Genomic DNA, 23,249 nt, shown 5'->3' on the forward strand with positions numbered 1-23,249 from the left:
CTGGAACTGGGTCAGTTTCCTTCCTCAGGACCATGTTAATTCCTTCCCTTGCCTTCCAGCTCTGAGATCTCAGCTTGCTAATGAATATTTTATTTGTGGGAGCTTTGCACTGTTGTCCACAATGCAACAACAGCAAAGCAGAAAAATCTAGGAACAGTTTAACGCTCACTTAGGCGGGTACTTATTGTTCATCCACAGATTTAGGGTCTAAATTTTGTCAGAGCTTCTAGGCATTCAGACTGAGGACTTGAATCTACGGTCTTTGCAAGATCCTCACTCATTGAACAATGCTCTGGTTGCTGTTCCTCTGTCATGAGGCTGCAGGAATCGGTGAGTACTTTCTCTCTTTGTTCTGTGCCAGTGAGAAACTCTTGACATTCAAGCTTGTTCAGGCTGTAGGCTGAATGCTTGCCCACATTCCCCTTCTTATCTCACTGCAAAGAGATAGGGTACCCAAAATTTCTGGTCATCTTGGTCCTTCTGAACATTCCCTGAACACCATTGGAGAGACTTCTCCAGGTCTTTGTGAGCTATTAGGTACAATCACCTTCTGCTAGATAGCAGACAGCAAACTAGTGCTACCTCTTTACTTGCCCAAGGGAGCATCCTTGTCAACATGTTTTAAAACTATAGCAATCCTAGAAGGATCCACATGGTCCTATATCTGAGGACAGATTTTCCATGTACAAAGCTAAGGACAGAAACAAGCATAGGCACATCCAACACAGAGAAGACACAGACTTGTCATCCTGCTCTTTTTCAGAGAGTAACAATGTCCGTCTCCACTTATCCCATCCTTAAAATTATCAAGAGCATGTGATGTTCAACCCAGCACTTGAAGACCTCAACAGATTTATTGTGTCATCTCTGAGGCAGTTCAAAAGCATAGGAGAAACAGTCCGAAGTCCCAAGACACCTCCCAATTTTTTTTAATAGATTGAATTCCATTAGCGTTGCTAAATTTTGGTCCGTTTTACATAATCAATGCACCCTCACTAGAGCAAAATCCAAAGTCCAGTATTATAATAAATCCAAAGTGTACTTACAGAAATTCCATGTGGAAGCTATCAAAGCACTCTACACTCAAAGAAAATTGCTTTTATTCAGCAATAGAAAAATGAAAATAAGGGAAAACTAAGTAATTCTCGAAGTAGTACTGCAAGCGAGGGCTATAATGGACATAACATCTACTGACCTGAGTATCTTAGTGTACTGTTGAATACATACTTAGAGTTGAATTACTTAGCCCTGCAAGCGAGGGCTATAATGGACATAACATCTACTGACCTGAGTATCTTAGTGTACTGTTGAATACATACTTAGAGTCACATTCCGGTCCTGAAAAAATAACATCAGGCACAGCTCATCAGTACTCGCCCAATTCTGCTGTCACGTCGTAAGATGCCAGGTGGAAACCAAACATTCATAGAGACACAGTCTGTCTCACATGGATGTAAACACTCTAATTCTGGAGATCAGACACTACTGCGTGATGAAGATCTCCACTTCAAGCCCTGTGAGAATGGGATGACACTTAGCATTTCTAAGGGGACACACCAGCACACTAGAGGACCAGACCCAAAGCCCAGAATCTCTCCTTATTTATGTTATTAAGGCAGTAGCGCGGCATAAGCACAGAGTAGATAGCCCTGCCTCTCTGGATCCCAAATATCTCATGGAAGAGGAACAAACACCGTTGCTTCTGTACTCAGTTCCTAATGCACTGTGTGAAAGTGCCCTGCGTTTCTAACTAGATGGGTTCACCACATGCTTTATTCCTGAAGATGGGGCCAAAGAAGCCTCCAAAAAGTAGGACAACAACAAAAAAAATGTCTATTGGGTTGTTCTTCAGAATTATGTTAAAACCCTCTATTTTTCATTGTTTTAAAAACACAGCTGAGCTACCCAACAGAGCGTGCTCTCTTTGCAACACTTTACATTGAGAGTCCATGATCTGTATGTCATTGTCTATCGGGTTGGTCTTCCGAATTATGTTAAAACTCTCTATTTTTCATGGTTTTAAAAATACTGCTGAGCTACCCAACAGAGTGTGCTCTCTTTGCAACACGTTACATTGAGAGTCCATGATCTGTATGTCATGTTCCCTCTTCAATGTGATCTCACTCCTAGTGTCAGGGTAGGGAAGACTTCAAATGAAAGAAATTCACAGGAGGCAGATCGTTGCAGGCAGGAAGGCAAAACCAGAAGAGTCGTATGAGGCAGGATGTTATAGGAAAAGCATAACGCAAGGCTGTGTCAAATTAAAAAGACATAGCTTGAGTTTTTACTTGGAAGCATCACGTTACGATCGTGGGAAGAGAATGTTCCCTCGGGAACAGCGATGCTCTCTCCTTCCACTGCAATAGCAGAGTTGTTTTGGGTTAAGTATTAGGCAAAATATTATAGTAAGAGACAAACAGAAAGATCTGCTCAGGAAAAACAGTGAAAAGAGTTATCTAGTGAAAAAAGATATCTAGGTGAGAAACAGAGACAACATAAGCAGGGATAGGAAGCCCAAAATGAGGCATCTAGATCCAAGATAAGAAACCTGAATAAGCATCAGGATTTTCAGAGGTCCTGGCCATCTGTGCCTCCCTGCTGTTCATGGACTTAACAGGATTTCCAATTCCCTCGCCTGTGGGATGATCATTCCTTGTCGGTGTGAGACATTCATGTATTTGTATCCAGCACCTGCTGGAGCCAAGCCAGCCCCATGCCAAAGCAGGGCAGCAATGTTAATGCAATCATGGGTGCCAGCTAATGAGTATTCTGGCCGACACAGTAACACACAAGCTTAACTAAATGCCTCCTGAGGCAGCTTGTGTCTGGGACAGCTCAGATTTTGAGTTAAAAGGATGCACGACTGCTTGCATGCAGCCAGGTAAACATGCCTCCAAGTACATTGCTGTTGTGGAGACCTCATGCCTGGCACCTTTTCCAACAGAGGTTCCTGTGATTCATGTGCCTTGAATCCCCAACCAAGTGGATGCAATCCCCCTCAGCCTTCTAGCCACTTAAGTATATTCCCTTGGAGACAACCATGCTTTGTAGCAGGGCCGTAAATCTTTGGGTTTTAGTCAGATTTTTTCAGGGACGACGTGGCAGACAATCAAAGAGCACAAGCCTTCCTGAGGAATTCCTTAGCCACAGACAGTTCATACTCAAAACCAACAAGAGATCTGCAGATTCAAGAGAGCTGCCAAAATCCCAAACTTGTTCTTTGCCTGTTGTGGTGGCTGTTGCTATGATCACCAAGTTTGATTAGCAAACCTTTTTTTCCTCATAGAGTTCTTCTTCCCCCGTTGCATTTAACAAGACCTGAGCTCCTCAGAGCAGCTCTCAAAATGTAACAAGTGACACAAAAACTTATAAACAGCCATCACATGCAAGAAAGGCATATCCCAGGCCGGATCACTGTGCAAAAGCTCCCAGTATATATGGGCAACTGCACTTCCACCAGGAATTCCAGGAAGACACCTTTTTGTCCTCCTTCAGAGAGACAGCATGAGCTGTGCCTTGAAGCTACCAGGGAATCTGTCCGCCACAGCCAAAGTTTAATCAGTTTTTGAGAGCTCTTAGGGGTGTGTAAGGGGTCCCTTTAATTCCCTTCCCTTTCAAAGGAAGCCTGAAATCAGCAGGCACTTGCTGTGTCTTTATCGGGGGATCATCACAAGGAACTGGAAAGGGTCAGCACACTTGGAAGTCCTGACATCACTCTCTCTACATTGTGCTTAGCAGGAGACATGCAAGGGTCTGAACTTGAACAAGCATTCTAAAATTCAATATTGCTCAACACCAGCAACAGGTCTATAGACGAATATTTTTACCAACCACAAAACTTCATTCCTGGTAGCAAAAGTATGTAATACCCTCTATAAAGCGTGACACTTCTACATTATGTAAAATTCCAGTATTTACAGGGTTCCTATGCAGCATGGGGCTGTATAAACGATTCCTTGTTTTGCTAAGGATATTATTACACTGTGTACACAGCACAGTAGGGCTGAAGCTGGTTCAAAACTACTGTGTATGGGTTTCTTTTTTCCTTCCTGACTTAAAAAATATCTATGTAAATTGTACATTTGTTGATCAAAAAAAATGCCTGCAAATGATTATCTATCCTTCTTAGAAGGATAATTAATTACCCATTTTTTTTCCTTGAGAAAAACAAAAATTGTTGTCTATTGTTTCTTTGCTTGCTTTGGAATTTGTTCTCCTGAAATGATCTAAGGCATAATATTTGTTCAGGTTAGTTTTGGAGTAAGGGAGGCCAAGCTGCTAATGAAAATAAAAAGCTAAGGGGTTGTCTAGTTTGTAGCCTGAAATGGGCAGAGAAAAGTATTTTCTTTTTGATTTGTCCAGAGTACTTCTTGAGAAGGAGACAGTGTAAGAGGCAGAATGTTTGGTGTTGTTCTGCTTGGTTTTTTGAGTGCATTTCTTAGAGATTTTTTTCAAGTTACAGCATTATTCTTTTCAATATCTTATTATTTGGAGTTTCAAGTCCAGAGGAAAAACAGCTTGAAAGCTCTCCTCGAAGAGCACTTTCATATTGCTAATTTCCTTCATAACAAAGATATACTAACACCTCTTCCATTGTGCTATTCCATGGCAAAGAAGTGCAGGTTTTACTGTAAGGCATCTGTTATAGGTCAGCAATCTGATGGCATTAATTGCTTGAAGACCTGGGTGATGGGAAGGGGGTTTAGGGACATGTTCTTTCCCGTGCAAACATGTGTCCAGGTCTACTGGCCTCCAGGTTCATGTGCCACCTTTTCCTGTGTCTCGATGTTGATATTTACAGTATGCTAGACACCACTCACACAGAATTAAAAAAAAAAAAAAAAAAAAAAAGAAAAAAGAAAAAAAAGGAATTATTCATTATCCCAATGAGCTCAGAAGGGCAAAAGAAAGGCATCAAACAGGTGAAAAGAGGACTTCCAACAGGAATTGGCTTTCAGGAATAACTTGGCACTATTCTAAAATATTTTATTAAAAATATATTCTTCTAATTACTGTGAGATAACTGCACAAAGCAGCACTGAGTGAAAGAATTTTCTTCTAATTTTTCTTCTAAGAGAAGCAAATTGTAGAAGTGGAGACAATATATCCTCACACACCTTACTTCCCTTAAATATCCATACCATCACTGTTACAAAAACACTAGATATATTGTTTTAAGTGAAACACTGGTGTGTTAAAATATTAAAGTTAATATGAATTTTTGGAATGGGACACTGAAACTTTAACATGACAGCCATACAGCTCTTCCACAAAAATTGAATGAGAAATATTGCGGCATTCCAGGCTCTTGGAATAGAAAACAAAGAACCATCTCAGAATCGCCAGGAAATAATGAGGCAAGAAAAGGATTTTAGAGAGAAACTCCTGGCTTCTGAAAAATCATCTGGGGGCAAAAGAAAAAAGATTGTAAAACTTGGACCAGCTTTTCTGAAGGACTAATAGGCAGTAAGGTAGTTACCATAAAAGTCTGTAAAAGCTGGGTTAGGGACAGAGTGTACTGAAATAAAGGAAATCTTTCTGAAAGACTTCAGTCTTTAGTATTTCAGCTGCACATAATCTCAAAAAATCCAATGGATTAGATGGATTCAGTAATGGTGTAAACAAATTCTGGTAAATAACACTCAAATAAACATCCTGAGGATTTTTTTCTTATTAAGCTGTGGTGCATGAAACACCTTAACTCTGTTATGCTGTGAGTCAAATCCACCACACCACCAGTGCAGGGGAGGGGAGGGGAGTCTCCCTTTTGCAAGAAGTCAGAAGGGTTTCAGTGTGAGAGCAAAATTCTGTAGTATAGAAAGAGGTGGTGTTCAACCTGTGTGTATATGTGTTCATATCTATAGTTATCGAATTTTAACTGCTGAAAAAGATGGTTTTCGTTTAGTTTTTAAATGTGCAAATTTTATCTTGCTTTCCTTTCCAGTGAGATTAAGGCAATAGAAAATTCCATTCAATACAGCAAATGCAAACCTTTGGCTTCTAATAAAATGCAAACCTTTGGCTTCTAATAAAGCAGACTGTGTCTCCCTGTGCCCCCACCCCCTTTTTATTTTTTATTTTTTTTTATCCTGGGCAAATTAAGTAAATCTGTGTCAGGTAATAACATGAATTATCACCTGGCATCTCAGTTAAGCTATACATGATCTGCAAGGTCCTTCGTCTCTTGTAGCATTGAATATGTGCAGAGAAAAACAAGAATAAAAGCCAAGCTTCCTTGACAAACCAAGGTATGACTAAGTGGCAGCAGTCCTTTGGAAATGACAATATAGCTTGAACAGCAATTTTCACATCATTGTGTGTGCAAATCCCTCCTTTAGATTCTTTCACCTCTACTAAAATGGTATTTCACCATATTCTTAAACTGGGTCATCAGTTCCCTGTTTGTTTTATCAATGACTTTTTAAATTTTGATCCTTTCTCATTACTCAAGACAATGCTAAAATTAGCTGTTTTACACTAAACCCCTTCATTTCACCACAAATCAGGTATGGCAGACACAGCCATAGCAAACGACAACTACTATTACGGCATTTTCACCTACCCTGAACCAGCTTGAGAGGATATAAGAGTAGACAGCATACACTTACGGTTTTGTAGGCTTTTTGTATCTCCAACTTGAGTTCGAAAAAAAGGCTCCATCTCATCTTGTATGGGCAGCCTAATGCCTCTTGAATTCAGCTGGTGCTATGAACTCCTTAATCTGAAAGTGTTTCTATATTGTTCTATTTCCCCTTCTCCTCTTGGATGGAAATTCACCATAGCTTGAGCACAAATGAATGAAGATTTCTCTTCTTCCCACATCAACATCTCTAAGTGTAGAGGCCTCAGCTCGGGTCATCTTCCTCAATTCCCTCAGAAATCAGATACACCTCTAGACATTGTGTTTCTAGAAGTTTATGATGAGGAAGTAATGACTCATCACTTCTAAATATTATCTATACACCTTCTGTACTTCCCTCTGTCTCTTCACTGAACATTGAACAGCATATGCTGATATCAGACATTTTCTATTTTCCTGCAACTTGCATCCCAAAAACATAGGGGCAAATATAAAGCAGAGATCACTATCCACTACCACATATAGTTCTTCTTCCACCAGACCTTCACGCTTAACCTATTAGAAAGACTGAAAATGCTTACTTGAGCAGCCATTCAACACCATTTTACTCTTTTATATGACACATCTTGAACAATGCTCTCTACAAATGCATTTTCATTAATCTGGTATCTCTGATAACATCTTCCCCATCCACACAGCCTCTTTCAACTTCATCTAAGCCCCTTTTAATTTTCATCTTTTATGTTCCAACTGCAAAATAGTTGATGACCATAGCAGTAGGTGTCTGAGCCAAAGTCCATTACAGTCTATTGAGTTTTTCCGTTGAGTAGACTTTGGACTGTATGCTTCAATTCTCTGTACTTTACAATTAAGAAGTTAATTAAATAATCCTAAACACAAATAAAAGCTGTATCCAAGCAACGTATGAAATGACATTAGTTAATACGCCCCACACATTACTTGTAAAATATGCTCTTTATTTGTCTACTACAGGGCAATTAGTTAGCATGTCTGAGAATGCCAGATGATAGTTTAGTAATCTGAGACTGTGAGCATGAGAAAGGAAATTGGTGGCTAACCAAATAACCATCATCATGTTTTTTAATACACTATGATAAAGTTGTATTTAGGTCTCACAACAGAAATGGTCTTGTTGAGCTTTACAACACATGTAAAACCGGAAATTAAAACAAGGTACAATAAGAATATGGCCTGAAATAATGATTTCAGTTTACTCTTGAAAGTGAGAGTTGGAGCTAAAGCCACATTATGACATGTTCTACAGAAAAAGTCAACACGGAGAAGAGAAGAATTTAACCTTATAGGACATCTGTCTTCCTGCCTCTCTAGGGTTTCTGATGCTCATCACTTTGGTATGTGACTTCAGCTGGAACAAAAAGCGTTCCCTGTTTTGAAGATCATAAAAGCCTTGATGGACTACATACGAGTAATTCCAGGTTCTTATTAAAAACAGCTTTTTTTTAAAAAGAAAGACAGAAGAAAAATTACAACAATGCCTTACTGTCCTCTATCATTCTTCATGAGAACGTATCTTTCTATACTATTTCCTGCAAAAGAAAGTAAGAGGTATTTCTTGTCCTTAGTGTCATTGAACAATTACAGAATGGTGACAATGAAAACAGTAAGCATCCAGTTTGAAATGCAAGCATGGAAACTTTTCTGTCATATCAGAAGAAAATCTTAAGTAATTAAGGTCTTAAGAACTATGGCTCCAAACTAAATAACCTTATTCCTTCATCACTGCCACGTAGTTGCAACACACTGAGAGCCACCATCACAGTTATTCACAAAAAATTTGAATGCTCCTTGCTAATAGTGGGACATACTACTAAGAAAAAAAAATAATTAACAAAAGCAGCCAGCATACAAGGACAATCTAAAGCACTATAAATCATCTCCCAAAGAAGTCCAACAAGTCAGAAGATGTAGAGGAGTAGCTGAAAAGTGGACAACAGCCAGCAAAGAGATGGAAGATAAGAAGTGGTATTTCAGCAAATAATGCTAGCCAGCCAAAACCAAACAATTATGTACAGAGCTGACGTGAAAGAGCTGTTTTAAAAATGCTGCCAGTTTGTATAAAAGAAAAAGATGAAATAAAGTTGTTTCCCTGTGTCTCTGTTCTAAGTAAACGTGGCACACAATACTAAGATTTTTTTTTGGCACCTTCGCATATATATTTATTATTTAACACATCTGCAAGAGCACAGAATTGCCTATTAACTTTTAAATATTTCTGTATTTAATATTTTTCATTTTCATTCAAAACACTTCAATCTCTGTTACAAAAAGGATGAGTTAATCATAGCTCCTAGGACTGAAATCAATCTTGTGTCTTAAACTTCTCAGCTGATATGCAATGCAGATAGAGAGAAATGCCTCTTCGTAGAGTCACCTCCAGGTGCCATACAAACTGAACACTGAAATTTCGCTATTCATCATTTTAGTTACAGTTTAAATCCAGAAAATCCTGATCTGAAATTCTTAACAAAAGCATTAGTGCTGGTACGTAAAAAATAATCATGATTTTCACCCATGCTCACATATTGCAGTAAACCCCTTTTAGTATACACATTAAATTGAGGGCCAATAAACCACATTAAAAGCAATAAATGCGATGAATAATCCATTATTTAGCTACCAAAATAGTAAAACTACTGTAATATTTGAAATCTATGAATATGAGAAAAACACCAGAAACTGAAAGGATGATAAAATATTCACTACAAGACAACTAGAACCTCATCTAAACAAGAGCTTGCAGTTGCCAGAATTTCCACACCCCACACCCCCCCTTTTTTTTTTTTTTTAACACTGTTGGTGGAAGAGAAAGAGATGGAGAATCACTGTTGAGAGGTTTTAGCTGATGCTATTCCATGAGGTGGTCTATGAAGCATGTCAAGTAATCCAATACACCTAAAGTTACAGCTTGCTTATTTCACCTGGAACACAAATATACAGCTTTGTAGGGTCCCTCAGCAGCTCCATTTTTGCAGGCCTATAAGAATACTGAGATACATCTACAGTAAGTATTAACTGGCTCCAGATCAGAAATCTGTACTGTCAGCTTAGGGCAGTGCTGAATCCAATTAAACACACTCTGCTGAGATGAATACAAAAAACATGTTATATGCTTTCTGGTAAAAAAAACCAAAACCAAACAAAAAAAACACCCCAAAAAAGCCAACAACAACAACCAAACAAACAGACAAGCAAAAAAACCCCCAAAAAACCCAAAAAAACCAAACAACCAAACAGACAAGCAAAAAAACCCCCCAAAACCCAAAAAAACCCCAAACAACCAAAATCCCTGCACATTTTGCTTACATAGGGTCATGCTTACATAGGGTCACCTCAAAGCATTATTAAAATAAATAACCTCTATCTGTTCTTAGCCAGATAAATATATACTTGTTTGCCTTATGTAGCTTAGCCAATAGTCAGTAAGCAAGAGTCATTCTTTGATTTAGGCAAATTAAGATTTAAGTCATGACTGGTGCACAACCGAGGTGGTCCTGCTGTAGCCCTCTGGTTGAGCAGGCTGCAACAGTAGACATGAAATCAGGTTGCAATCTTGAGATCCAAATGCGAGACCATTTGGATCCACCTTACTGTTTTTTAAGCTCTCTTCCATATTATTTCCACCAACAAAGGTCAGTTTGGCTGTAGAATTTTCTTGCAAAGTCATTTTAATGCCTTGATTCATGTCTATTCACATTACTATTGCTTTTTCATCTCTCTAGTTACGCCTGAGGAAGTGGAATTAAGTGCACTGAATTAACCTTAAAGTTAACATTAATTTCTTACTTTTTTAAAAAGCTCTGCTACTTGTTCCCAGTATCAGAAAAATCACTCCTTTACACTTTGAGTGATGTAGAAAATTTGAAGGGATGCATCTACGAACCAAGACGCACCAAGGTGAATTTTCAAAACGACTTAAAGTTTTTCCCGTATCAACAGGCGTTTAAGTGAGGTGAGGTAGGAAATATGACACATTAAACATATAGGCAGCCAACTGGCCCAGGTTTTAAGACAACTAGAACAGGTTAGTTTGGTCACATTGTATTCATACACTGGATGAAAATCTATGGTCCACATGACGTTGTTGCCGTTGCTCTAAATGAACTTGCAAATGTATTTCTGGTTAAAGGTTTATTTGTTTGTTTTCATTTTAATAATAATAGTAACACAAAGCCCTTGGTGTGATTTTTCATAGTAATTTTTCTCCACACTGGAACAATGAATCAGATTCTGGTTTTTTTTATAGACATAAGCTGTACATAAAAAAAAAAAAAATAGCTTGTTTATCCTTTGAGAATCCAAACAAAGCTTACTGTAAATACTTAAAACAGTTTCAATCACTAACCAGGAGCTGAACAACAAGGGGCTTGCTTTGTTGGTTTGCGTGCTTAAGGGAGGCTTAGGTAATGCCCCAATAGGTACAGCCAGAGCTTCTGATCAGGCAAGTCAAAAGGATTTCATCTGCCCCTGGCCAGCACACAAAGTAGCCCTTCAGCCCCAGTCTTCCCATAGTCCAGCACAGAACTGGTCAAGAGCTTATGTAAGGCATGACCTCAATCATCTTCATACTGTGACTTGATGTTACAGTAATAAATTGATGGGAGACTTCCATCAGACGTCTAGCAATACGGGGAATCAGCAGGTTTGCCATCCCTTCTTCTCTGCCCTCTCAGCTAGGGAACTGGGCTGGAATTCTGGGTGACTGTAGCTCCTGTGATATTTCTCAAGTCTGGCTCTTCATGCCCATGGTATCATAAGTCATCATAAAGGAATTAATAACAATTGGCACTAGTCTAGCTTTTTCTGTATAGTTCTCATCTACCTCTATTTTTTGAGGTAGTCACTTGTTCTCAAGTGAACATTTAGTTACAGGATATTTTCTTATTTTTTGCTATTTTAGCTATTAATCGATTTTACATTTTGCATCTTCTTTCTTTGCTGCATTGAATGTTAAAACTACAATTCTTCAAACCTCAGCCATTTCAGGAAAGAGTCGCTTTTCCCGGTTTATTTTGGCAGTTTAGTTTCACCACAGACCAAAGTCACAGACACAGAAAGAGCGTCTCAGTCTCTGCAGCATACTAAATGTTAACCTCACAGCTTCACGCTAATAGAAAACAAGAGAATAAATCTGTTAAACCTGTCAGCTTTACAATCTGGAAATGCTAATAGTTGATATGGAACATAGAGTGGTTATTGGAAATGAATTGCACTTGAGGAATGTAAGACAGCTCTGATCCTGGAAAAAACCCCTTCTTAGAATGGAGGCAATAAACATTCAGATGAGCAAAATAAGACACCTTAAAAAAAAAACCAAAACAACCAAACAAAACCAAAACCAACAAATTAAAAGGAAATTTTCTTATTATCTTAATTTTGAACTGGTTCTTGGTTCAAAGCCAGTACACAGTTTGTCCTTGATCTCAGTGTGAGCAGGACCAGCTCTCCTGTGTTGGAGTTTGTGAAGTACCATGCTTTCTCCCCCTTGCATAGTTTTATGTCCATGTTTCTGTGTGTGTCTACTAGCTTTCCAGATCCCTGTTCTGGATTTTGACCGGTAAAGACAACTCATCACAGCATTCTGTTAATGAGACAGCTTCTCTTTGGTTAATTGCTCTGTAAACTATGAAAAGAACCAAAAAAACCCCCAAGCACACACAGCCCTCTACTGACAACGCCTCTACGTGATGCTTGTGGGTTGTATGTCTTAACCAACTTATGCCCATAGGATTGCTGGCCCAAATCTCAGTTTTCAGTCTGGCCCAGGACAGAAGTAATTCTTACCACTCCACCAGGCTTCCACCATCACAGGCAGAAATATTTAGCATTAGTAAAGTTTTCTGACACTTCAGTGATTTTAGATTCTATACAGTATTGTGAAAAATGCTTTGGGCACCAGGGAGCTCTTGTCATAGATCACCAGGGGAGCATTTTGTTCACTTTATGAACTCACCTGCGTAAAACAGAGAGGATTCACCTTAGTCACCCATATAGGAAACCCATCCTTTCTTCCACCACCTTTTCTGTGATGGCACTACTACCCACACTGCCACGATATTGACAAGAGAAAATACTCAGTTCCAGTATTATTACTTGTGATAAAAATTATTCCACTCTAAAGAGGCTCTCTTTACTTATGTGTACAGATTTTGTTGGTACCCCAGAGGCATATACTGCCCATCAGTGGGAAAGTCACTGGTGTGTAACACAGGGTGGCCTGGGTTAGAGCTCTGTATTCCCTTGGAATCGAACCAAGGCAAAAATTAAACTATGTGATTTCTGCAGAAGTTCACAGGAGTACACACACTATTGCAGGCTCCTTGGCAGGGCAGCAGGGAGCCTTCTGCAGCCCTGTACGTTCCTGGGAACATTTATTTTTTTTAAAAGGGTGGTAGTCTCAGTCCTTCCTTCCAAGTCTGTGAGTGGGGCTCCTGGACCAGCTGTGCCTGGCCTTCATATGGCTGTGCAGATTAAAATTCAAGAAACGCTTCCAATCATTAGAGGACACCATCAGGATGAAGCGTTCTCACAGGCTTTTTGGCTTGGACCAACTTTCTCAGATGTGCACGAAAAGGTAGGGTGCAGGCCCGGGGCGGGGGAAGCAAGGAGGGGAAGGGAATGAGCGTATGCGCAGAAGTGGTGCATGAGAAAACCTTGCCAAGGCCAGCAGGGCAAACGTCCCCAGCGTGCTAAAAACAGGGGGGGGGAAAGCAAGGAGGGGAAGGGAATGAGCATATGCGCAGAAGTGGTGCATGAGAAAACCTTGCCAAGGCCAGCAGGGCAAACGTCCCCAGCGTGCTAAAAACATCCAGTGCTGTGCTCTCATCCTGACCCCTTTGGCTACGTGCTCTGTCTGTTCCCGTAAACAGATCGAGGGCAGGACACAGACTGAGAGCTGGGCCACAATCTTCTGTACCTCCTGGCTCTTGGCATGTTCCCTGGCACGGTTATGGCTCATTCGAAGGTCTACTCTTCCCAGTCAGAGCTTGGCCTTGGTTCAAGGGGTAACTCGTGCGAGGCACTGCTCATGGATGCAGCCACCTTATTTTGGGGCGTGTTGGAGGCAGGGGATGAGAGCTTAAGTGCACAGACACAAGCCACGCTACGTTGTGCCACTTGGCGAGGCCTACCTGGCCTGTTTATTACATGGCACAGATATTTCATGGTTGGAAGGGACCTTTGAGATCATCGAGGAAGCTCCTCGATCCACTTTGAGATCATTGAGTACAGCCACTACTAAAGTTAAGAGACACACCAGATCTCATGCATTGTTCTGGCTAAGTATACACAATTAAAACAAGCAATTAATAAAACAAATTTATATCCATACATGTCATAGATAAGAGAAATATCACCGGGGTGTGGTCTTCTGTCCCTACACTAAAACAGCCTGCCAACAAGCACTGTGTGATGCGTCAACCTTCTGCTTCTGTTGGCTCCAAGGTAGCTCAGTCTCAACTAAGGCACAGCAAGCCTCCACCCCTGACACCAGATTTTAATAATAAATGGTGGAAAAGCCTTTTTGGAGAGGACTTTCTTTTTTTTCTAATGTCTAGTTAAGGCCTGCCCTCCACTGCCTCTGACGCACTCCATGTTATGGAGTCTCAGCAAAGGCACCAGAAAAGAAACTGGTTCTTTTATGTAAGTATGTGCAAACAGCCTGTGTGACAAGGAAGTGGCAGAGGGATTATCTTCTAGCCTTCCTTTTTCCCCACAGATCATATTGAATTGTGCACTGTGTGTTTTCTTGTTAACGTGCAGGGCTTTGAAAGCCTTGCAGAAGGATTTACTGTGAAATTTATACCTTTATTTAGAGGATTAATTGCAGGTGGTGAATTAACTGAAATCTCACCGTGCTGCTGTACGCTGCTATTCAGAACAGCAATCCTGGCATAAATTTTGCTTTGGATCTGTTTCTTTTGCATGTTTGTTTTCGCAAGGTGCCTCATTCTGACTTGCCAACTCAAAACACACTTCTTACTCATTGCTTCCCTTGCAAAAGCATTGTTCAGCTGGCAAATTAATAAGGCTGTGCTGAAAAACAATATCCCACTAAAGCTGCCTATAGGCTCTTCTAAAGAGAATTCAAGCTTTGAAATATATGTTTTATTTATAGAATGTCCCTTGGAAGTCAGGCCAGGAAGTTGCAGCTGCTGAGAAGTTAGATGCTCTGTTTAATTTTTCAACAAAATTCTAAACAATGTATTCAAGTATAAAGAAGGCTTTTATGAATCATGAGTCATTTTCTGTTGATGGAAATATGATTGGTATCTCATATAACTTATTACTTCCCTGTCCTGCCCCCGCTCTTTCCTATTGCAAGTATCTAACAATCTATCTTTGCTATTTATAACACACCTAAATAGACTGATAGCCAAAGAGAAAGGAGACTGTTTGAAGTTACCATTCAAAAGGTCTTTCTAATACTGCCCACTTCCTCATAACCTGTCACATTCCAGTCTTATCCGACTAATAAAAGTTAAGTAGGACTGAGTTGAAACATGCACACCATTCCCCAGATTTTGATCCTTTGCCTATATGTTGCGTTTTCAAAACATAAGATCCATTAGTATTTTCATCCTATAAATGACTTTTTACACTGAAATATGTCAGCAGAGCCATTTTTTTCTGTTGAGTCATAGCACCAAATTTACAGAAAGCTATTTGTTCTCCATTCCTTCACACAATTGCCCCTCTACTTCTTGTCTTTTACCTGAAGACAATACATTTCTCAGGTTCCTGATAAATATATTTTGTAAGAAGAATCATTTCATGCAGACAGGGCATTCTTAGCCCATTCTTAGTTCAAAGAGGCCATAAAAAAAACTGTGTGAGTTTGAATAAACCAGGTGATATGCTGCTACTCTCCAGGTTGCAAACTTTATGGCAATATTTAGATTAAAAGTCAAGTTTTAGTATGTTAAAAATAAACCAGGTAGGAACACGGTAAAAATTCACTTTTACAATTGCAAGGCTCAAATGCTTTGCTTTACATTTGTTTGCTTGTAACAGAAATAATCTAATAATGCAGTGACTGTTAACCTAGTTTGTTTCATTTCCTTAGCATCGGACTATTGTGTGACATAACTCTTATTACTGTAGGCATTTTCATAACTAATAGTAGCAAGAAATAGTTACTTGTGAATAATGAAGAATCCATCACCCCAGCACAAAGACTTCCTGGAGGAACACAGATACGTCATGGTTACCAGGGGAGGAGCAGTATGGAGGAGTTAGAGTCAAAGGGTCCTACAGAATGATCCCAGGGCTTCTACAGTCTTAAAAAATTGAGAAAAAATATTTTAAAGGGTAAGAAAGAACAAGTACACTCTCTTTCTCTGTCTTTCTCTCTTTATATATATATATATAACAGATATGGTAAATTTGGATGTAACGTGAAACTGCAGATCAATGAAGAAGCAGGGTGTAGAGCATGCTGACAAATATAAACATGACCAGGTATGGAAACTGAAAAAAAGGAGGAACAAACAACCTACATCCTCCTCCTCTTCCTCATAAAAGGACTTGGGATGCTTATCACTTGCCCAGCCCCGTGGCCTTGCCACGCTGAAGCCTTTGATCCTAGGACCACGGGGGTCAGTCAAAGGGTAAGCACGGCATCAGAGAAAAGGATAGATACTGCAGAGTTTCTTTGTAGGTTAACTGCATATAACTGCAACCATAATATCATTTTAAGTTGACTAATAATAAGTATTTGCTTAGACTGTTAGGACTTTAGTTAGATTAACAATGAGCTTTGCATATAAGGTGCGGTTCCTCTGCCCTTAGCAAGACGGAGAGAGAAGGAAACCAGTGGGAGTGCAACCAGCTCTTCTGCTCTAATTTGGATGCAGCAAACAGATAACCCAGGCAAGACAAGGGAAGAGGCCTGAGAAACCAGATCTAACAACTTCCTGCAAGAAAACCCATTTGCCTTACCTTTTCCTATATTTTAAAAATGGTGCATTAAAGAAAAGAGGTCGATTCCTATAAGCTCAACTATATTGATATAGAAAAACAAACCCACAAAAACTGAAGTCTGCTCTTGCTGGGGTCATTAACAGCCATATGAGTTGGCCCAGCATTCTCCGTTTTTAAGAAGCTGCAATAATAAACAGGTTTAGAAGCCATGATTTTATATCTGTCATAGAGAAGCTCTGGAGAGGATCGCTGGTCTCAACTCTGCTGCCCTCATAGTTCTTTTGTGAGTGTGCAAAACACCAGGGATGTTCAGTGGGTGCACTCAGCATCAGAGAGAGGAGAGAAAACAGTGCTCTGCAGGAGAAGAGAGCACAGCTCCAACACAGATCTCACACTTCTATACATGGGAACTATATCAAAGAAGGGTGTGCAGAAAACCACAAAAAAAAAAAAAGTAGGGAGGGGAAGGAAGACTCAAGTTACTACAGCTTTCCAGAAGAAGCAAATGCATAGCTCTTGGGTCTGGAATCTGGAGTGCAAGCTTGCTGCAGTCAACCCAAACTAGTTTATCCCTTTCGCTGTGTTAGTTTTTTTTTTCCCCACACCGGAAAATGAAATGCACAGAACTCGAACTGTTCAGCAGCAGAACTCCTCAGCTACAGCAAAACATCTTAGCAACAAAGGAAGCAAGTGAGTATCTAAAAAACAAATGGGTTATTTATTTACTTATTAGGGAAGAGACAGAAGCAGAAGAAATGGGCTTGATAGTTTTACTTAATGTTTAATGAATTTTAAAGTGGCTCTTGGCAATGCAATATCCCTTTTGAAGGACCAGTGAGATAGAAGGCAGCTAAAACCTTGCAAGGTGCCTGCAAGTATGACTTGGAAGCATACTGTATTTTGGTACTCAGAAGACTTTCTCTTTTCTCTACCCTAAGTTAAAGTAAACTTTTCTTTACTTTCCCTGCAAGCACCTAGCAGTTATTTAGTCAATTTGCTGAAATAATTGACCAGGGTGAGGCGTCTCTATTTGGCACCCTTCTTGGAAGAGCACTCAAACCACTCTTAGCCTGCTCTCACTCTTCTACCTCTATACTCGTATTAGCAATGATTCTCAGTTTTTCTTGATCTGCCTTTCACCATTGTCCTGCCTTTAATGACACTGTGCCGATGTGCACAAAAGTTATGCAAGTCCATGTAGGTATTGGCCTCTCTTTCCAGGTGAGCAAAAAGAATTCTTGAGTCACATTGAATGGAAACCACCACACCACAGAGCAGAGTATCCATTGTTGTTCCTAAAATTTTGGATTACGGAAGGGTACAAGTGGATTAAGATCGATTTTTCAAAGGATTGCGAAATAGACGATGGATAGAAAAGTACAGAAAGTAAAAAAAAAAAACCAACAACAAACCAAACCAAACAAAACAACACACACACACGAAACCAAACAACCAACGCCCGAAAGAACTTAAAGTTCGTGATTAATTTCACTCAACACACACACATGAAACCAAACAACCAACGCCCAAAAGAACTTAAAGTTCGTGATTAATTTCACTATTTAATGGAAAGATCACATTTTTTCCACAGGTGATTATTATCTGCATTATTACCTATTTTTATCAGTGCTTACTGATAAAAAGTAATGGATTTGAGAAGGAATAAAATGCCTTTTTTTTTTTTTTGCTATGTCTTTGCATTGATGAGGTTTGGGGTGACAGGAAAGTTTGCAAACAGTTCAACAAGGAAATAAAAGAATCCACTTCCTGCCAACAGAAATATCACTACTTAATTAACAAAGCAGTGGAAAAAACCCTTTTTTACTTCATAATTTTGTATATTCAAAGTCAAGAGACTGCACATATCCTCCAAAATGCTAGGTAAAAGCAATCAAAATATTTACACAATACAAACAGAAACAGCCAAAAAGTAGATGGGATACAAGTTACAGACTCTCCAAATATTTATTTCCTTTCTTATCTAAGAGCTGACATAAAATTTAGACACACTTGAGACTTCGCAGTCTCCAGACAAAAGCCTTTTAATATCATGTAGAGACTTAGAGACTGCACTATCCTCCAAAATGCTAGGTAAAAGCAATCAAAATATTTACACAATACAAACAGAAACAGCCAAAAAGTAGATGGGATACAAGTTACAGACTCTCCAAATATTTTTTTCCTTTCTGAGATATAAAAAAAAAAAATTAAATATTGTGACCTGTTGCTAGAAAATTAAAATGATAATATATTGAATAAAGGTGGTACTTTATCAAATAGCAATTTCTGTGAAGATTGTGAAAGTCTAGAGAATTAAAAACAAAATATATATTATTTTTTTTTCCTAAATGGACAGCCCAGTGTACATCTGTAGGTACTAAACTAAAACCAGGGCAAGTCAGTTGGATGTATAACGGACACTGAGAATATGAAAAGGAGCAGAAAAGACTTCAATCATTTTCTTCTGTCACCTTTGTTAAAAGTAACTGCAACCCACCATATCATGGTTATTTTCTCCATTGTGTGGGATAATGAACCTGCTGCAGGCAAAACTGAACACGTTCTAAGGAATCTGCTTTGGGATCTCTCAGAGACAAGGGTATATCCTGATTTATCACTACCATCCTCCTGATTCCTTCATTTCTCTTATACACCAGCATCTAACAGCTGTGTGCATTTTCTGAACATGGCCTCCAAATATGGGCCAGATTCTGCCCTTTAAAGCCTCATTAAAATGAAGATCGGCACAATATTGGACCCATTATGTCAGTGTTCCCAATTATTTCATTTCTAAGAAGTACTTTACTTAGACATTTGCAATTTTAATATTAGAAAGCCATGGCAGGAAATTGCCACTGTAGTTTATTTGCTTTAGACTTCCTGCTGCTTGCCAGAGATGCTGAGGGGTGTACCACTCCTACTGAAAAAAAAAAATTAAAAAAATTACAACTACCATGCTTTCAGTCAAACGGATATTTCCTTTATCAGAAGTGTGCAAAGCACACTGACATTTGGCTGCACTCACTTCTTTATCTTCTCTTAATATTGATAACTCTTTCTACATGACAATCGAGTCCATAGAATTTTGATTTCAAGTAGTAGGTAACTTTCAATTCTTATTTGGGTAAAACTCCTAAGCCACCTCTTTTTCACTGATACTAGTGTAAGTCTGGAACAATTGTCCCGTAACAAGTGCAATTCCTCTGCTGTCCAGGCAGATGCAAGAGTCCACAGGTCCCTGAAGTTCAGTTGGTTTAAAGATCGTGACATCTCTTTTACATGCAAGATATATATATATATATATATATTTTTTTTTTTTTTTTCAATTGTCCCGTAACAAGTGCAATTCCTCTGCTGTCCAGGCAGATGCAAGAGTCCACAGGTCCCTGAAGTTCAGTTGGTTTAAAGATTGTGACATCCCTTTTACATGCAAGATATATATATTTTTTTTATTATTTTTTTTTTTTAAATCCAGGATTTGTAATGGCAAAGAGGAATCAAGGTAACAAAAAAGGGTGCTGCTTTCCGTTGGAAGTTGTAGTGATGGGGAACCACACAATCTTTGAAAGACATCTCTAATCTATCAGGTAGAAGGCACACATGCAGGTAGACAGGCATTACCGAATTACTTTTCAGTGGCTGTTTTGCAGAGATTTTGAAGCAATTTAATTGTGCAATGTTCTTGAATTCCCGCACAAGGGAGGAACTATATAATTATAAAATAAGAGTTACACAATGCTAACAATGATTAAGATGTGCACATGAAAAATTAAGAATATAAAAAAATACTTTAAGTAACTTAAGAATCTCTGTCTTAGTAGACAGTCTCTTATAACTCAGTAGATAATGAGATCTCAGCTTTTTTAATGATTTATAGACCATAGGATAGTATTTTTCCAAAGAAGCTAACTACCATTTTTGGATCCTGTATACTGGGAAACCTAATAGAAATTAATTTTTTAAGTTGGTGATGTATTAACTTCATGCAAGTAAGGCAGGGGAAGGTTAAGCTTGACTGAAATATTTCTATTTTCTGAACAGATAAAAGTATTACCTCAGGTGCAGACTGACCTTTGAATGCTGTTGGATATAATCAAACTCCTTCCAGTCACTGAAGATATGGCCAGTAACCTCAAGTACAATTTCAGAAGTGCAGGTTTGGTGCTGTAATTAACACTGAAACTCATCTGCTAGCCCTCCAGTCCATATCCAATTGCTAAAGAAATTTGAGCCATTGTCTTTTTAGATGTCATTAACACCTCATTAAATGTTTGAATACAAAAAAACCTCCAACCTATACAAGTATACAAGAACTAATTTAATTGTCTTTTGAAGGATTTGCCTTGATAAGCTTGCAGAACAAGTATGCGGTCACTAGAAACAGAGGGACCGCTTCAGTACTGAAATTTTGATAAGTATCTTGGCTGCATGTGTTTTCAGTGAAAACCAATGCAGTCCAGAGCAACAGTAATGATCTGGCCTCAGATCTACTCTTGTAATAATTTGATCTAAAGAGCTTCACTGTTATTTCTTAGAGTTATGTCCTTTTGTTTAAATCTAGACAGAAATTTGCACTTCAGCCTTCCCTATCCATTAGGCTATTACCTTCCACTGAACTATCCCTTGACGTTAGTTCCTTCCCCGTCCACCCACTCCTCTCCATCACTAGCTGCTCATCTTGACCAGATGAAAGGGAATGATCCATTGCTCTTATTATCAGTTTGAAGGCTAGATGTCCATCCAATGGAGAGTCAAAAATCAAGTTTTCTAAAGTGAACCAATAGGATAACAACACATTAAGCCATTGCTGGACCTGATCAACAGTTACATCAAGCAGAATCAGTCAACCAAAATGTTTCAGCTCTAGTTCTTCAGAACAATAAAAGTCAATCCAGTGTCTTTATAGCAATTAAAGATTATTTATGTACTTAATTTGCTATGGAAAATAAATTAGTCTACTGTGTTGATCTACATCACAGTCGAGACACATTAATGTTCCAGTGAAAGTGCCCGTTGCACCTCTGCAGGAGGCAGTTTCAGAGATATGGTTGTCACCATTTACACTGTTCCAACTGTCTTCACACTGACGTTTTGCCGGAGTTTTATGATCTTAAATTTACTAGAATAACTTCATCTTTTCACCAACACGTAAACAAGCACAAAACCCTATTATTTGCCACACAATTTAAAATCTGCAAGGTGCTTACATTAGCATGATTATTGTTGTGACTTCTGGGTTTCGATGACAATGTTTGCTACTGTTCCCCATCACTAGGTCTACTCTTGTTAAACTCCAGCTCCACTTTAGCCTTACATTTAATTTCCCTTCTCCAGCTTCATCAAGCTTCCATAATCAGGCTAGTATTCTCCATTCTCTACAGGTTTTTAGCTTCCCATTCCTTCTTCCTAGTTTAGCCAGAAAAATCCTCCTTCCAGGGGAACAGAATTCTATACCTGCGCTTCCAGCTTTGCTTTCCTCCAGCTGTCTGATTCAACGCCTCAAGCAATCCCTTATTTCCTCAGTCTCATCAGTTTTCTTCAAGAAAATGTTGAAGGAATGTGTTATTTCACCATTCCCATCTTTCTTCTCTCTTCTTGTATATTTTGATTCATCCGTATTTTAAGTTCATCTATTATTATTAAGGACAGAAGCTTCTGAAATAAATGGAAACTGTAATTTTCATGTCAAGCACAAGGCTCTAGGAAGGCACTTTGCAACTAAAGTTGAACCCGTGATAAATATTGGAAGTAGTCACATTAGGAAGACAAAGTATGCTTCAGAGTCCTGCAATACATTGGATTACGTTCAGGAAGTCATTAGAGGCACCCTGGAGACTATAGCATTGGAAGATTCCCATTTGTCAGTGTATTTTGGGAGATATGACACATGGATCTTCTTATAAATCATTTTGACAGTCTTAAAGAAAAAGCTCATTGAATCTAGCACAATATTTTGCATAAAATAGTGTCCCTAGAGCCTTCAACTTTATAAAAAGGAGGTGGCAGGTCTGCAAATAGATGAATAAAGTTGAAAGTCCAAAGGAACTTGAGAAGCTGGGAAAAACAGTAAGGCAGAAATGTTTTAACTGGTGGATTGTGGGGGAAATATACATCATGAGTTACGAATTCTGTGCATTAGCAACATGCTCCATTGAATAGTGGTTATGAGAGACTCCCTAGACAAGAGCTAGCTCACCGTAGCACTAACTCAGATTTTGGGAGGTACACTATTCAGTGAAAAAACAGAAATAGATGGATGTTAGAAGTGTTAGAATGACATGTGCTAATTGGTCTATATAAATTCCACAATCTTAGTTAGTGCTGGGAGTGCACTCTGTCCCAACATCCAAGTCATTCAGAAAGATATTATAAAGTTTTGATGCCCGAATCAGTCCTGAGTGACGTCACTGGTGGCTGGCTGTCCACTGGCCTTCATGACACTGACAGCCATGACTCTTTCAGACCAAGAGTCCAGACAGTTTTCCACTCAGTTTATCACTCACTTATCCAGTCCGCTTATCAGGAATTTGGCTATAAGGATATAACTATAGGACACCATGCTAGATAAACCCATTTGATCCGAGCTTTTGAAACTGCAGAAGTGACACGTTGGAATGTTGCTGGCCAGAGATGAGCAGTGTACCAATACTGTTAAAATTAAGCAGTGTTACAACTACTCTCTTTAGTTCTCCTTCTCTCACAAAGTCTT

Source organism: Calidris pugnax, unplaced genomic scaffold (genome assembly GCF_001431845.1).
Source record: "Calidris pugnax isolate Ruff unplaced genomic scaffold, ASM143184v1 scaffold1, whole genome shotgun sequence".
Lineage (NCBI taxonomy): Eukaryota > Metazoa > Chordata > Aves > Charadriiformes > Scolopacidae > Calidris > Calidris pugnax.